The sequence below is a fragment of the Macaca fascicularis genome, chromosome 13, assembly GCF_037993035.2.
Source record: "Macaca fascicularis isolate 582-1 chromosome 13, T2T-MFA8v1.1".
Lineage (NCBI taxonomy): Eukaryota > Metazoa > Chordata > Mammalia > Primates > Cercopithecidae > Macaca > Macaca fascicularis.
Window position 1 is genome coordinate 67,788,229 of NC_088387.1, and position 17,197 is coordinate 67,805,425.

The 17,197-nt window shown below is 41.2% G+C and overlaps 1 protein-coding gene and 1 pseudogene across 1 annotated transcript in view; both read right to left on the bottom strand.

The window, feature by feature from the left end:
- The window catches only part of ACYP2 (acylphosphatase 2), a 266,925-nt gene that overhangs the window by 244,002 nt on the left and 5,726 nt on the right, over positions 1–17,197 (bottom strand). The window lies entirely within an intron of this gene.
- On the bottom strand, positions 3,754–9,964 carry LOC141408342 (high mobility group protein B1-like; annotated as a pseudogene).

The following is a 17,197-nucleotide window of genomic DNA, read 5'->3' on the forward strand; positions in this document are numbered from 1 at the left end:
AAACAAAAAAAGTCAATAAAATGATTAGAAGATAAAAGCAAACAAAGCTAGAAAGTAAACTCAAAAGATAAAAAAGATAGACAATGAGAGAAAAAAATAAGATGCTTAAATAATCTTTCCAGAATGTGCAACATCTGACTCGTAGGATTTTCAGAAAAAGAAAACAGAAAGAAGAATAAACGGATGGGAAGAAATCATCAAATAAATCCAAGAAGAAAATATCCCAGAGCTGAAATAATGCAATTTAGACATACAATTTCAGATTGGAAGGTCCCACTAAGTGCTCAGCCCAATGAATTAAAAAAGACTTACACCAAGTCACAGTATGGAATTTCAGGAAACTAATAATAAACTTGGAATTGCTAGAGGATTAGGGGTGGGAGGCAAGCACAATAAAAGAATGTGGAATCAGAATGGGCATCCAACTTGCCAGTAGCAACTGAGTTCAGAAGACAATGAAGCAATCCTTTCCCAGTTCTGAGGGGAAGTTATTTCCATCCTAGAATTCTATTCATATCTTTAAGTAACAAACAACTGTGCAGGTAAACATACAGGGCATCCATGCACTCTTGCTCACCCTACTGAAGGATGAGTCCCAGCATAATTGTTATCAATGGAGTGACCTAACCAAAACAAACAAACAAAAAAAAAATGGAAGATGGAAAACAGGGAATGTCCTGGGATGACAAGACAACAACCACTCCAGACAGGAGCAGGAAGATAGAGACCACGAATAGATTATCTGCAATGCTGAATGTGGTATTAGTCAGCATCTGAAAATCTAATGAAACATTTGGTTGAATTGATAGAAAAATAATAAGATGCTGGCCGGGTATGGTGGCTCACATCTGTAATCCCAGCACTTTGGGAGGCCAAGGAGGGTGGGTCACCTGAGGTCAGGAGTTCAAGTCCAGCCTGGCCAACATGGTGAAATCCTATCTCTACTAAAAATACAAGAAATTAGCCGTGCATGGTGGTGGGCGCCTGTAATCCCAATTCTTCCAGAGGCTGAGGCAGGAGAATCACTTGAACCTGGGAGGTGGAAGTTGCAGTGAGCCAAGATTGAGACACTGCACTCCAGCCTGGGCAACAAGAGCAAAATTCTGACGAGAGAGAGAGAGGAAGGAAGGAAGGAAGGAAGGAAGGAAGGAAGGAAGGAAGGAAGGAGGGAGGGAGGGAGGGAGGGAGGGAGGGAGGGAGGGAGGGAAGGAAGGAAGGAAGGAAGGAAGGAAGGAAGGAAGGAAGGAAGGAAGGAAGGAAGGAAGGAAGAGATAAGAGAAGAAAGAAAAATGGTAAGATGGAAAACTAGACAATTCTTAACTCAAAAGAAAACAAAAGGTTGTGACAGAACAGGAACATCGCCATCTTGGACAAGCCCCTCATTCTAAAGTCCACCTTAATAAAAAACTGCCTAAATCCAAAGGGCATCAGCCTAATGGCTTAGGCCAGCATGACCTCAAACCACAAATAACATCTCTAACCAGAAAGTTTCCAAACCCCTCCCTGACCAGAGACATGCTAGCCATGAGATAACCCCCCTCCAGTGGGGAAGATGCCAGCCTTGAGATAACCTCTGTCCGGGTGGAAAGATGTCTGCCCCAAGATAAACATCCCTGCTCCCAAAGACATTCCAACCCCACCATAAAACTTCTCCCTCGGCCAGGCACAGTGGCTCACGCCTGTAATCCCAGCACTTTGGGAGGCCGAGGCAGGCGGATCACAAGGTCAGGAGATCGAGACCACAGTGAAACCCCGTCTCTACTAAAAATACAAAAAATTAGCCGGGCGTGGTGGCAGGTGCCTGTAGTCCCAGCTACTTGGGAGGCTGAGGCAGGAGAATGGCAGGAACCCAGGAGGCGGAGCTTGCAGTGAGCCGAGATCGCACCACTGTACTCCAGCCGGGGGACAGAGCGAGACTCCGTCTCAAAAACAAACAAACAAACAAACAAACAAACAAACAAACAAAAACTTCTCCCTCATACAGAAACATTCCAAGCTTATGATAAACCCCTTCACCCCAAAACCAATATATACTCCTAGTCTGTAAGAGAAACCACTACTGACCCCCAAAAAAAAATATATATATACACATTTATCTCATCATCGTCATCGTCGTCATCATCATCGTTGTCGTCGTCGTCATCATCATCATCATCATCATCATCATCATCGTCCAGAAGCCCCCCTCATATTTTATCTAAAGTAAACCTGTCTTAACTGCCAAGCCGCATTTTGTGTTTCTTTCCTCTTTAACTCTTACAGATGGTACAATGAAGGATAAGTAGTCAAAGTGCAATACTTGGGTTACCAATGACCAGCAGTGACATCATAATGTAAATACTCAATATTGAATTAACTAGAAATGAGGTTCGAATTATATTAGAATGATAGGAGAGGGAAATATATGTGTGTCAGGAGTTAATAGATAATATCTAAAATTTGTAAATGAAGACATAGCTGTACAATGATGGGCATTTTATATCAGGAAAAACTGCTGAAGATTTAAAAGCCCCTGGGAAGCACAGCTCAGGGGAGGGAGAAGGTACTGCTTTTTTTTTTTTTTTTTTTTAATATAAGCTTTGTAGTACTATTTAATATTTTATATAGCTTTGTACTAAACAAACTGATAACCCTCCCCCGAAAACGAACCAATGAGAGTAAGTCCAGAGATTATTCACATTTTAGCTTGTATAATGTGTTAACACCAACACTCCATTTAATGTGAAATATCTTCAAAGACCCAATATTTACTAAATTTAGGAAGAGATCAATCATTGCTTCATATGCCCTACCTCCCTCAGGGACCAATATTTGAATTTTCAAAGAATTATTCACAAAGGGAAAAACATTTTCTCCTATTTTCTGTGTGTGAAAAGTGAATATCCCAAAGCATGAAATATGAATTTAAAATATTTGTTTTCCAAATATTCATTTGTTCTTTACATTTACTACACCACATCTCTTTGGCATTTAATAACCAAATCAAAAGCCTCTCTTTCTCTGCTCCGCCTTAGCCTGGTTCTCACTCAAGCCCCTCTCAAATGGTGACCTCATTAAATCATCCAGAGCCTTCTCTGCTTTGACTCTTCATTTGAGTAATTCCCACATTTCACCTTACAAATTACCGAATATTCAGTATCCTATAAACAACAGTATTATATACATTTTTGCTGACAACATATATATATAAAAAACAGTAAAGAAGTGTATAAATTCAGAACCTATTAATCCAGAGTAAACAAATTTAGTATGCATCTAATAAAACATACTTCTCTGGTAGACAGAACAGTCTGCCAGTGCTTACATGACTGTAAAAAACTCTCTTAGAATTGAATCAATCAAACATAGACTCAATATTTGTTTCTTTTACATGGGCACTTTTTTCCTCAAAATGTGTCTAACATATAAGTTCTGCCATCCTGAGGCTAATTTTACATACCAAAATGTTCTGATGAACTGTAAAAGGTAGATATTCATTAAAATCAGTATTTATTTTGAAGACTCACTTAAGCAAATTGTTGATTTTATGAAAGTAGTTGATGAGCAAAAAATGTTCTCCTTCCATGGTTCTTCACTCACAATTATGACTTGGCCAAAAACAAACACTGATAACTGTATGAATTTATAGCTGGAAACAAAACATGTGAGAACAGTAAGAAAAATTTCATCACCAAGAAACCCCAAGGGCAGGTTGCATGGTTATGTCATGAAATCAGTCAATCTAGACAATCTAGTTTATGGTTCAAGTCAAAATTCATATCCCTTCCCTATCAACCCAAATATTGAAGAAGAAAATGCACTAGAAAGCTATTTTATCTGAATTATTGGGATAATAGCGATAATTTTCACATAACTTTGCAAATGGAATTAATGTTCTGGTGTGAGCAAGATATTGATAACTTATTTGTCATATCAGATATATTAAATATATATAATGAATAAATAAAAGAAAAATTGTTTGTCTTACACAAATAATTAAGTTCCTTTCAGTTCTTTTTAAAAGTTTTTTTTTTTTTTTTGAGACGGAGTCTCGCTCCGTCGCCCAGGCTGGAGCTCAGTGGAACGATCTCCACTCACTGCAAGCTCCGCCTCCCAGGTTCACGCCATTCTCCTGCCTCAGCCTCCCGTGTAGCTGGGACTACAGGCGCCCGCCACCGCTCCCAGCTAATTTTTTTTTGTATTTTTAGTAGAGACCGGGTTTCACTATGTTAGCCAGGATGGTCTCGATTTCCTGACCTCATGATCCGCTCGTCTCGGCCTCCCAAAGTGCTGGGATTACAGGCTTAAGTCACCGCGTCCGGCCCTTTAAAAGTATTTTTTTCTGATTTTAGATTTACAGAAAATTCATTATATTCTTAATATAGGAATCAACAGATAATATAGTAGAACGCTATTTAAGTACAGGTGACAAATGGCAACTAAAATACAGATGACAGGCACAACATGTGATATAGTTACTATTTTCTGAATAAAAAAATCTGAACCAAGATAAGCTTTTCCACGGGAAAAATAAATAATTTGAAATCAGAGCTATTTTAGAAAATCCAGAATGTGTCATTATTGAAAATATACATCATTATAAACACACAGAGAGCTATCATTCATTTAAAGAATACAAAGAAGTTCCATTTGATACTCACTTTACCATCTGGAATTCAACTGCACATTCTCAGCAAAAATATCTTTAAAAAAGAAATGGAAATATAAGTAGTACAGGCTATTGTGCTTCTGGTAAACTCAGTAAGCATGTGCCCTTGCCAATGGATACGATCAAACCTAAATCAGTCAATGGATGTTGACAACCTGTGGAAAGAATGTATGATTTTATTTGAATCGTATCCTTGACGATAGGCAAAAATATAAGAAACTGCCCATGTCACCCGGCCACGAATGGTGATATCTTCTTTGCTGCCTATCAAATCAGTAGATAAGCAGACAAACTTAGGGTGTCCTGCTTGGATGACACCCTGATTAGTTCCACCAGTGCCTGGTTCCACTCACCGATCCTCCTCAAGCCAGCGGAAGACAACCAGCTCTTTTTCTCTGCTCCCTGGAGAAATTTTTTCATATGGACATCTTTTTTGAAATCAACTACATTAATCTAGAAAAAGCAGCATTTTGAAATCATAGGAGACTGGTACAAATAAGTTATTTAACTTCTCTGAGCTTCAGTTTCCGTAGAGTGGAAGAAATCTATTTACAGTATGTCTAAGGGGGTACTATATCTGACAGTACTACTATATTACAGTATGTCTATGGAGGTACTATATCTGACAGTACTATACATTATTAGACTCTGTGTTTATCACAATACATGTTATAGAATACACAATTTCAATATGTGTCCAATATTTCTCTAACTTCAGAATTTAATTCATAACTGAACACTTAGATGCATTGTTCTCTCTGCCAAACTGGACGTCTGGGTGCATGTAATTTGTTGAACAGCAGATAGGCTTAATATGTCTTCGGCTATTATGTAGTGTATGGAGGGTGTCATAGAACAGGTTTTAGAGTTGAATTTAGGATCAAATTCAATCTCCACCATCACATCCTAAATATAATAGAAAAAATAATACTTTTTCTATTTACCTTACAAGGATTTTTGTAGGAATGAAATTGGACAATATATGTTAAAATGCTTTGTGAATAATAGAATGCTATATAAATACAAATTGTTCACATTATTATCACAATTATTACTGTGAGTAATGGAATTATTATAAATAATACTTAATTTTATTATTCCTGACAGATGATTTAGGAAAAGAGGAAGAAATTATCTCATTTAAGAAAAACCAGGCTGGGCGCCTGTAATCCCAGCACTTTGGGAGGCCAAGGTGGGTGGAGCTCTTGACGTCAGGAGTTCTAGACCAGCTTGGCCAACATGGTGAAACCCCATCTCTACTAAAAATACAAAAATTAGCTGGGCATGGTGATGCATACCTATAGTCCCAGCTACCTGGGAGGCTGAGGCAGGATAATTGCTTGAACCGAGGAGGTGGATGTTGCAGTGAGGTGAGATCATTCCACTGCACCCTAGCATGGTTGACAGAGTGAGACTGTCTAAAAAAAAAAGAAAAAGAAAAAGAAAAAGAAAAACCAATTGTTGCATAGCCAGCTCTTTTTCATATGAGGAAAAGTTAGTAAGTAAATATTTACATAAAGCCAGAGAATTAAAATACAACTTCTAGTCTGCACACTACTACTGAAACTTCTTGGACAAATCTCCCTAATTTATTTAGCCTGGCTTTCTTATCTCTAAAGTAGTATCTACCTCATTAGATTACTATGAGGACAAACATGGGAAAACAGTGGGAGATGGTCAAATCCTTTAGAAAGAAGTCTCTTGTATTCAGAGGAGTTACCTGTTCCTTCCTTCTTTAGATATGTGATTGTGGCCAATCATCTCACGTTGGTAATGCCTCTTATTTTATGAACAAGACTGCAGGTATCATTATCAGAGATGTATAGATGTGGTAGAGTTAACCAAGGAAATCTTTAAGGAACATTGGAGAACCTCAGCTTCACTCTTTAATTAGAGCATGGTTAACACACAGTACTGTCACGTTAAGAAGACTTCAAACCACAGCTAAGTAAAATCGAGAGACAAAAATGACCCATTGTTTGCAGAAAAGGAGAAACAGAATATTCGAGAAAATCAAAACAAGATCAGTCTGTCAGCAGAATATCACAAGGACTTCGAACTTCCTTTTCAGACCCAGGAAATCTTCTTTAAAAGAGAAACTTAGAAATGCATCGTTGGCAAGAATAAGAAAGAAGCAAAAGAAGAACCTTTTTTACATTATTAGCACATTATACCTAATCTAGAAACTATCTGTCTCTTATGCTATTTTTAAGTGCCACCTCAATGAAAAGAAGGTGAATTTTACTTCTCACTGTAATAATGTTCCCAGAATAACTTATCTTATTCCATTGTAGGCAGAAGTCTAGGAAACATCTTAAACCCTTACCAGCTCTGGGTTATGATAGGCACTCAGAAGCTGTTCTTTCATTGTACAGAAAAATCCCTATCTCGAAACTATACTTGAATATAAGCCAGGATCTGGGGCCTGGGGCCTGCGTTACTGGTTAGGGTTTCATACCAATTCCATCCTCTACCCAGAGAGTCTGTGCCAATATCAACATCCAGTTTCTTGACAGGAAATTGCTCTCTTCTCTTTTTTGAAATGAGATTTAATGAAAAACCAGAACACCTGTTGCCCTCTCCCAGTGAGAGTAAACTTTAATTAGTTAGGGTCTAATCAAGAGCAAAAACCACACAGTAATTTAAACAGTGATGTTTAATATAAAGAATTATTGAGTAAAGAATGATAGGAGAGTGACTCTAAAGATAGAACGAAAGCTCTAAACACTGCTGTAGGACCGAGGGAAAGTTCCAACAAAAGGACAAACTTGGAGGAAGGGATCAGAGCTCATTGAAGAAGGTGTGGTCACAATCTACTTGGTGGCAGAGGAGTTCCTAAGTTGCACAACCCAGAGATGGCTAAGAGTTACCAGGAAAGAAGTAACCCTTTGGGGCAGGTAGGTCAGAGCTGGTGGGCATGCTGGGTGTATGGGGGGGACTGGTACAGAGAGGGTCAGGGAGCCGCTGTAGGTGTGAGGCCTGGAACACGCAGTGTCTGTGTGAGGATATCTAGGGCCCAGGCGAGCTGAATTTGATGGGTGGGTGTGCAGAGTGAGTTGGGCTGCCACTGTGGGTGCTGGTGGGACTGAGAGCTGGGGAGGCCTTCCGCAGCAATCAAGCGCACCCCTGCATATGACTTGGACCAGAGCAGCCTGAGCCAGTGGACAAAGGCTGGGCATCCAGTTCACTAGACAGCCAGCCCTATGGGGGACCCCAGCGTGCCTATGCAAAGCAGCATTATAGGACAGGATGAAAGCCATGCGGTCTGGGTCTCCTAACCACACTCTTCCAGTCAAGAAAAGAGCTGAAGAAGGCATACAGCAAAAGCAATGCCCTGTAGGCACTTATACTGAGCCAGCAGTGAAGAAAACAACATGCTCTTCAGGGGTCTGACCAACAAGCCATCAGGACCAGGGAGGAAAACATCTTTTTTCTTCAATGCCTCTCTCCAGCACCCTCTACTGATGAAACATTTTGCTGGCTATAGTAAAAGGAAAACTAAAGGGCCAAGATCTATTTTAATAGATGAGTCAGTGAAGGGAGCTGAGAGGCAATAAATTGATAACTGGCACATTCTCCCTCTGGGGAAAGCACTCCATACAATCAGACCTCCCCAGTTAGTTGCTCTCTCTCCTTTTCCCTAGAGTGTATCTTGTCCTCATGGACCACCTGCTTCCATCAACCTCCCAATGACTGATTTTTCTAACAGAGCCCTTCCAGCCATTTTCAGCTGGAAACCTTAGAAATCTATTGCCTTTCTTGAAGGTGGCACAGATGTCAAAGAAGAGTCCTCTGGTGGCAGATAGAGTATTGCACAGCTCTTTTTTTGTTTTTTAAGGACGACAATACTCATTTTTAAAATTGTATCTACTTAAAAGCATTCAGAATATCAACAAAACAGCTGCGACTTTTTTTTTTTTTGCAATTACAGAGTAATATTCAGTTAACAGAGCAGTTGTTTCTTATAAGCTGCATCAGAGACAACTGAAGATGAAAAACTACCAACCCCATATATAACTAATTTGTGCTGTGCACCTAGGAGAACCTGCTTTAAATTTCCATGCCAATTTACAGTCCCCATACTGTACCAGGCAAGGTACAGTTTCAGCCACATTTTCAGTCGTGGCTACTGAAAATACCACAGGACAGGGTTACCTAAAGACATGTTCAGTGGTGTGTTTACGACACAAAAAAAGACACTGTACAGTTTAAAAATAAATCTTACACAGCCTTACATTTCAATTTTTTTTCTTTGAAAGGAATGAATTGGGTACAAGGGGGTTAAATACTTTATAGACAAGAAAAAAAACTGCACTAAAACCAACTTATTCGGCATCGTCATCTTCTTCATCTTCTTCCTCGTCCTTCTCATCCTCTTCATCTTCCTCCTCTTCCCTCTTTATTTTTATTTATTTGTTTATTTATTTTTTGAGACAGAGTCTTTCTTTGTCACCCAGGCTAGAGTGCAATGGTGCAATCTTGGCTCACTGCAACCTCTGCTCCCTGGGTTCAAGTGATTCTCCTGCCTCATCTTCCTGAGTAGCTGGGATTATAGGAATGCACGACCACGCCCAGCTGATTTTTGTATTTTTTTAGTAGAGACGGGGTTTTGCCATGTTGGCCAGGCTGGTCTCAAACTCCTGACCTCATTTGGGAGGCCTGATTTTCCTGCCTCGGACTCCCAAAGTGCCGGGATTACAGGCGTGAGCCACTGCACCCGGCCCTCTTCCTTCTTTTTCTTGCTTTTTTCAGCCTCGATGACTCCCTTTTTTGATGCCTCAGGCTTTCCTTTAGCCGATATGCAGCAATATCCTTTCCGTATTTTTCCTTCAACTTCACAGTCTTCTTTTCATAAGGCTGCTTGTCACCTGCAGCAGTGTCATTCCACGTCTCTTCCAGTTTCTTCACAACATCACCAATGGACAGGCCAAGATGTTCTCCTTTGATTTTGGGCGATACTCCGAACAGAACAGAAAAAAGTCCAAAGGAGGCCTCTTGGGTGCATTGGGATCCTTGAACTTCTTTTTTGTCGTCCCTTTAGGAGGGATATAGGTTTTCATTTCTCTTTCATAGGGGGTCTTGTCTGCCTGTGCCATGTCTTCAATTTTTTTTTCTCTTTAGCAGACGTGGTCTTCCACCTCTCTGAGCACTTCTTAAAAACTCTGAGAAGTTGACTGAAGCATCTGCCTGCGGCTTCTTATGCTCCTCCCGACAAGTTTGCACAAAAAATGCATATGATGACATTTTGCCCCTCGCTTTCTTAGGATCTCCTTTGCCCATTTTTAGTTATTTTTCCTCAGCGAGGCACAGAGTCGCCTGGTGCCTGTCTGGTTCTCACTTGCCCAGTGCTATCTCTATAGAGTGTAATGTACTGAAATGGCTGTGAGAGCCATTGCACAACTCTTTAAAGGAATTTGTGACCAAGAACGGTGGTTCACACCTGTAATCCCAACAGCATGGGAGGCCGAGGCAGGAGGATAGCTTGACATTAGGAGTTCTGGAACAGCCTAGGTAAAATAGCGAGACCTCATATCAACAAAAAAAGAAAAAAATTTAATTAGTTGGGTGCACGCCTGTAGTCTCAGCTACTCAGAAGGCTGAGGCAGGAGGATTGCTTGAGCCCAGGAGTTCAAGGCTGCAGTGAGCCGTGATGGCGCTACTGCACTCCAGCATGGATGACAGAAAAAGACACTGCCTCAAAAAAAAAAAAATAAATAAAAATGTTAAAAGACAAAGGAATTTGATAAGTACAATCAGAAATTGAACTAGAGACTATAAAGACAACTTTTACGGGGATGCAACTATTTTACACAGCACTGGAGTGGTGTATACATGACTATGCATTTTTTGAAACGCATATAACCACAGTAGAAAGAATGAACTTTAACATATGCGAGTTCAAAATTTTTTTTCTTCAGTTAGTTTCTTTTTGTTTTGTTTTCAGGAATGGGGTTTCACTCTGTCACCCAAGCTGGAATGCACCAGAGATCATGCTAACTGCAGTCTCGAACTCCTGGGCTCAAGAGATCATCCCACCTCAGCCTCCCAAGTAACTGGGACTACAGGCACGTGCCACCACATCTGCTAATTTTTTAATGACTTCTAGAGATGGGAGTCTCCCTATGTGTGCTCAGATTGATCTCAAACTCCTGGCCTCACATGATCCGCCCACCTCAGCCTCCCAAGTAGCTGAGATTACAGGCAAGAGCCACAGCACCTGACCACAGCACGTGGAAGACTTTGCAACTTTAAAGGAAACAATATACAGCAGGTCCTCAAATAATGTTTCATTAAACATCATTTTTTAGACCGTTGATGGGAAAAAAATGGTTTCTACTGTTGCATCATGAGGTCCTAATGAAAAAAAGAAAAAAATTGGATTATTTATATGTCATTTTGCTTAAAGTTGCAGTTTCTAAGAACCTACTGATGGTAAGTAAGGACTTACTGTACATAGAAATACATTCATTTATTTCCTAACTCTGTCCACTGAGAAGGCCTAGAAGCAGTGTCCGTCCAGTAGCAATGAGCACACTTGTGCCCAGATTTGGGTTTCTAAAAACCACTCTCCAATGAAAGAAACCAGGGCTCCTTGGAAAATAGATGATTCCAGGGCTGAAAAAGGGAAAATACAAGACAAGCTTGGCAAAAAGTAAGTATAGTGCCAGGAAGAAAGGAAGTGCTCAGAAAACAAGAGGGATGTGGAGCCAATCTGAAAGGGCTCCCAATGGCCAAAGCTGGAAAAATGTGAGCAAGCTTGTTATTCTGAGATGAGGAGATACTCTTTTTAAAAAATTACTGGTTGAAAGAATAGAAAGTATTCATAGTAGTTTGGGGGGAGTAAGAAGCAGCAGAGGGGCAAGGACTGCTGTTTTTTGTCAAAGGCCTTGGGAAATGATTTGAGACTTGCAACTATGCCCATGCTTGCACAGCTTTCAAAGGAAAAAAGAAACCCTACATTAAAGAGTGAGCAAACACAAAAAGAATATAAAGTTAAAAGGGAGGATTTTGACAAGGGAAGGTTTTGTTTGTTTGGTTTGGTTTATTTTGTTTCATTAAAATGGGAAACAGCTATTTACATGTGGATAGAAAGCCAATAGAGAGAGAAAGGATAAAATCACAGGGAAGAAAAAGACACAATTGATAGGGGCAAGTGTCTGAGGAAGTGAGGCAGTCTTATAATATGGTTGAAGGATTCACGAAAGATCAGGGGCAGCACTAGTCAGTTCATTACTCTTTTCTTTTTTTTTTTTTTTTTTTTTTGAGATGGGGGTGTCACTGTGTCACCCAGCCTGGAGTACAGTGACACGATCTTGGCTCACTGGAGTCTCTGCCTCCTGGGTTCAAGCGATTCTCCTGCCTCACCCTCCCAAGTAGCTGGAATTACAGGCATGCACCACCACGCCTGGCTAATTTTTGTATTTTTAGAAGAAACAGGGTTTTACCATGTTTCCCAGGCTGGTCTCGAACTCCTGGCCTCAAGTGATCTGCCCACCTCAGCCTCCCAAAGTGCTGGAATTACAGGTGTGAGCCACTGCACCCGGCCCCAGTTCATTATTTCTTACTTATCCCAGAACAGAGACTGACACATGGCAAATTCTCAGAAAATCTCTGTCCTTGTCCCTGCTGTTGCTTCCTGCTGAGCCCTGAGGTGTACCTACCCTTGCCTGGTATGAGGTGCTCTCTCATAAACCCTAAAAATGCACTCCCTGGGAATTTCAGAGCCACGTCTGTCACTTCCTTTTGTCAGTGTCTAAATTATCTAAAAGATTTGGAAACAATTCTGCATATTTAGGCACTGAAGACCTCCTTTAAAATGCCACATATGTGAATGTATTTAACGCTACTGAACTATACACTTAAAAAATGGTTGTAGGGACCGGGCGCGGTGGCTCACACCTGTAATCCCAGCACTTTGGGAGGCCGAGACGGGCGGATCACGAGGTCAGGAGATCCAGACCATCCTGGTTAACATGGTGAAACCCCGTCTCTACTAAAAACACAAAAAAATTAGCCAGGTGTGGTGGCAGGCGCCTGTAGTCCCAGTTACTCGGGAGGCTGAGGCAAGAGAATGGCGTGTACCAGGGAGGCGGAGCTTGCAGTGAGCCAAGATCGCGCCACTGCACGCCAGCCTGGGCAACAAAGCAAGACTCCGTCTCAGGAGAAAAAAAAATGGTTGCAGGGCATGGTGGCATGTGCCTGTAATCCCAGCTACTCTGGAGGCTGAGGTGGGAGGATCCCTTGAGCCCAGTAGTTCAAGGCTAGAGTGAGCTATGTGTGATACTGCGCTCCAGCAGGGTGACAGAGCAAGACTCTTGTCTCTAAAAAAATTAACTAATTACTTGATTTAATTTTTTAAAAGTGGCTGTAATGGTAAATTTGCTATGCAGCTGTTAACGCATGGTTAATTTTTTTCTTTTTCTTGAGACAAAAGTCACTCCATCACTCAGGCCGGAATGCAATGGCACAATCACACTCACTGTGGCCTCGGCCTCCCAGGTTCAAGCAATTCTTCCACCTCAGCTACTTGAGTAACTAGGGCCATAGGCATGTGCCGCCACACTCAGCTAACTTCTCTTTTTTTGTTTGTTTTTAGTAAAGACAAGATCTTCCTATGTTGCCCAGACTCTCTCGAATTCCTGGCCTCAAGGGATCCTCCTGCATCAGCCTCCCAAAGTGCTGGGATTACAGACATGAGCTACTGCGCCTGGCCTACAAAAACTTCTGTAAGCAAAATATTAAATTAGGAAAAATCATCTCTAAATGAATAATACTACATTTATCAGATTCTAATGACTTTAATAATAGAGTGAAGCCCAAGGTTAGAATGCTTAGTGAGACTTGGAAGACCAACTTGACCTTCACATGCAACCATGGAGCCAGACTTGGTTGGGGGAAGGAACTCACTTCCCAGATCACAGCGTCAATTCTATCTCCCTAGCCATTGATGAGTTTTCTTCCAGAATCATGACTCAACTCTTCGGGAGAGAATTTCTTATCATGGTATGGTAGCTGGGGTCTTTTGTCTAAGTAGAAAGTTCATGATATATTTAATGTATTAAAACCTTTTTTAAAAATCCATTTCACACTTTAAAAAATTGTTCTCAACTTCAGAAATAATTTTAAAAGAACTAGTACTGACAAAGACTACTTTTAATTATAGTAATAAGCAAGGAACTAATAGGGGGTATTCAGTCAAAAAGGAAGAATATGCTTCCATTTGGCCTCACCTCCACATTTCATTCCTAACTTAGCCCAAACCATATTCTAATACAATACAATCAATGTATTCATGGCAAGGTGGTAATTAGTATGTAGTCCTAGTAAAATGGGTCTGATGATATTTTCTGATTTGCACCTTCTTTGGTGGGGAATATTGCATTCAATAACTGTATGGCAAATAAAATGACTCGACAGGCCCACGCAGCAGAAATAAGTATTTTCAATAGCAAGTTGCCTTTATATGGGCATATTTCTACATTCTAAAATAATGTCTCCATTATCTTGGTTAGAGTTCAACTCTTTTAAATTTATAAGAAATATGCTGTGCATGAGTGTGTGGTGATGATTCACAGATTTGAAATAACACCTACTCTCCTGCGGTTCTGGCACAAAATGTGTCAGTGAAGCCTGCAATTAGGAAAATTATCTTGGCCTGTCTTGCCACAAGATGGTGACGTCAATATATACATCCAGAGCAGAAATGTATCCCAAAAATGGGTTTAGAAAACAGATATCCAGCCTTGCTTGGTGCCTTAGTTCCTTTGTGCCTTTGCAATGTCATCTAAATCTTTGTCACTGATGATAACACCAATAATATCTAATGAAAACTGCAATATAGTTTATGTTAGTCTTCACAACAGTCCTATGAGGTAGATACTACCAGGGTTCCTATTTTACTGATGAAAAGAGGTTAAATAAGTTGCCCAAGATTATACAGCTAGGTAATGGTAGAACTCGGATTTGAACTCAGCTCTCTCAGACTCAGATGTTCACTCTTTTGACTTGGATTGGCTATATAATTTGAAGGGTCCAGTGCAAAATGAAAGTATGTGGCCCCCTTATTCAAAAGTTATTAATAATTTCAAGATGGCAATAGTGAGGCATTGAACCAATGGGTGCAAGCCCTTCTAAGCCCAGGGCCCTGTGTGATTGGACTGGTCATACACCTCTGAAGCTGGCCCTGCTCTTGGCCATATCACTTTCCTCCACTGTGGCCTCATCCCCATGCCTCAACCTAATTCAACAAATATTTTGACCAGACCATACCTCCACTGAAAGAGGTCTTACGTTGATCCATGGGAGATACAGATCCAGCCTGGAGACAAACAACATGTATTTCTCAAGCAACTTTTTTTTATTTCTTCTTTTTTGCTTTCATTACTTTTCTTTTCTTTCCTTTCCTTTTTTTTTTTTTTTTTTTTTTTTTGAGACAGTCTTGCTCTGTCACCAGGCTGGAGTGCAATGGCACAATCTCAGTTCACTGCAACCTCTGCTTCCCAGGTTCAAGTAATTCTTCTGCCTCAGCCTCCTGAGTAGCTGGGATTACAAGTGTGTTCCATCACGCCAGGCTAATTTTTGTATTTTTTTAGAGATGGGGTTTTGCCATGTTGCCCAGGCTGATCTAGAACTCCTGAGCTGAAGCAATCCACCCACCTTGGCCTCCCAAAGTGCTGGGATTACAGGCATAAGCCACTACTCCCAGCCTAGCCAATCCTTTTACTTGAGATTTCACATCATACTGAGCAGCAGAAAGTGTTCTACACCTTTTTTTTTTTTTTTTTTTTTTTGAGACAGAGTCTCGCTCTGTCACCCAGGCTGGAGTGCAGTGGTGCAATCTCAGCTAACCACAACCTCTGCCTCCCGGGTTCACGCCATTCTCCTGCCTCAGCCTCCTGAGTAGCTGGGACTGCAGGTGACTGCCACCACACCTGGCTGATATTTTGTATTTTTAGTAGAGACGGGGTTTCACCATGTTAGCCAGGATGGTCTCAACCTCCTGACCTCGTGATTCGCCTGCCTCAGCCTCCCAAAGTGCTGGGACTACAGGCGTGAGCCACCGTGCCTGGCCAGTGTTCCACAATTTTATGAGTTTTCAATATCAAACCGTCTTTTTGGTTATTCCCTAAAACCTCTCTTTTAATTAGCCTGCTTCTCTCTTAAAAACAAAACACAAACTTTGACAAGACCAACAGTTTCATATCCCCACTGCATAGTAACAGACCAATACACTGAGACAGGAGTGCTTGCAGCAGAGAAAGAATTTAATGGCTGCAGGGTGCTGAGTAAGAAGATGAGAGGTGACCCTCAAATCCATCTCTGCAAGGAACTATAAGCTGGAGTTTTTAAGGGGATCATAGAGGGTGAGGATCTGGAAAATTGGGGTCATTGATCAGTTGGAATAAAGGGGATGAAATCATTAGGATGTGGAAACTGCATTCTTTGGTGAGTCAGCTCCTTTTGGGGTCCTTCAGACCAGCTGATGTCAGCAGTTTCATTGGTATGCAGGACCTGAAGGAATATCTCAAATGGAAAACAAAGTTTTATAATGTTCAAGTTGTTACCGATGAAGCACGTAAGGGGAACTATAATCTTGTAACAGGATCTATGAAATTCTAATACAACAGGCACTAAACAACTATGAGGAAGCAGGTCAAAGAGGGAGCTGACCTCATGATTAATGCCGACTATGCTGCAAGCTAGGTTTATTTTCATTACTGTCCCTCCCTTCTTTCCTGATTAATTTTGTAAAGTTTATAGGGATGGTTTCACAACAACAACAAACCTTCAACAACCACTTTCCACTGCAGTTTCTGGCATAAAACATGGCAGCAGATGTGACAGGAGGTCACTGCAGGAAAAAAAAAAAAAGGTGGTGTCATGCATTACTCCCTCCTGCCGTGATTATTTGCAGCTGCTTCACCCTAATTATGGGAAAAGGCCTCATATCCTTGTAATTGTAGGGTCTTGATTAATAAACCATTTGCCTCCCAGGATCTTCTTTCTTTGTTTGGCGGTGGGGAGGGGTTAGGGGCACAGAGTCTTACTCTGTTGCCCAGACTGGAGCGCAGTGGTGTAATCTCAGCTCACTGCAACCTTCACCTCCTGGGCTCAGGTGATCCTCCCACCTCAGCCTGGCGCTGTGCCACCACACCTGACTAATTTTTTTTTTTTTTTTTTTTCGGTAGAGACAGGGGTTTGCCATATTGCCCAGGCTGGTCTTGAAGTGATCCACCTGCCTCGGTCTCCCAAAGTGCTGGGATTACAGGCATGAGTCACTGCACTCAGCCCTAGATCTTCTTCTGAAAACCTTTCCAAAACTTTCCCTTGGCACCTTTATTCAGTGGAATGTCTGGAGCTGAGTGGATGACATATTCTGGTGTAAACACATATCCTGAGAACAAAGGGAGTCTGTTTGTGGTGTCTATGGAGTAACTGTGACTTGCAGTTGACATTTCTAGAGACAACAATGGGCTGTGTGTGTACATCTGTGGCAGAGGAGTATTTGGAGGTGGAGGTCTAGAAGAGAAATCTCGTCTCTGTCCTTGA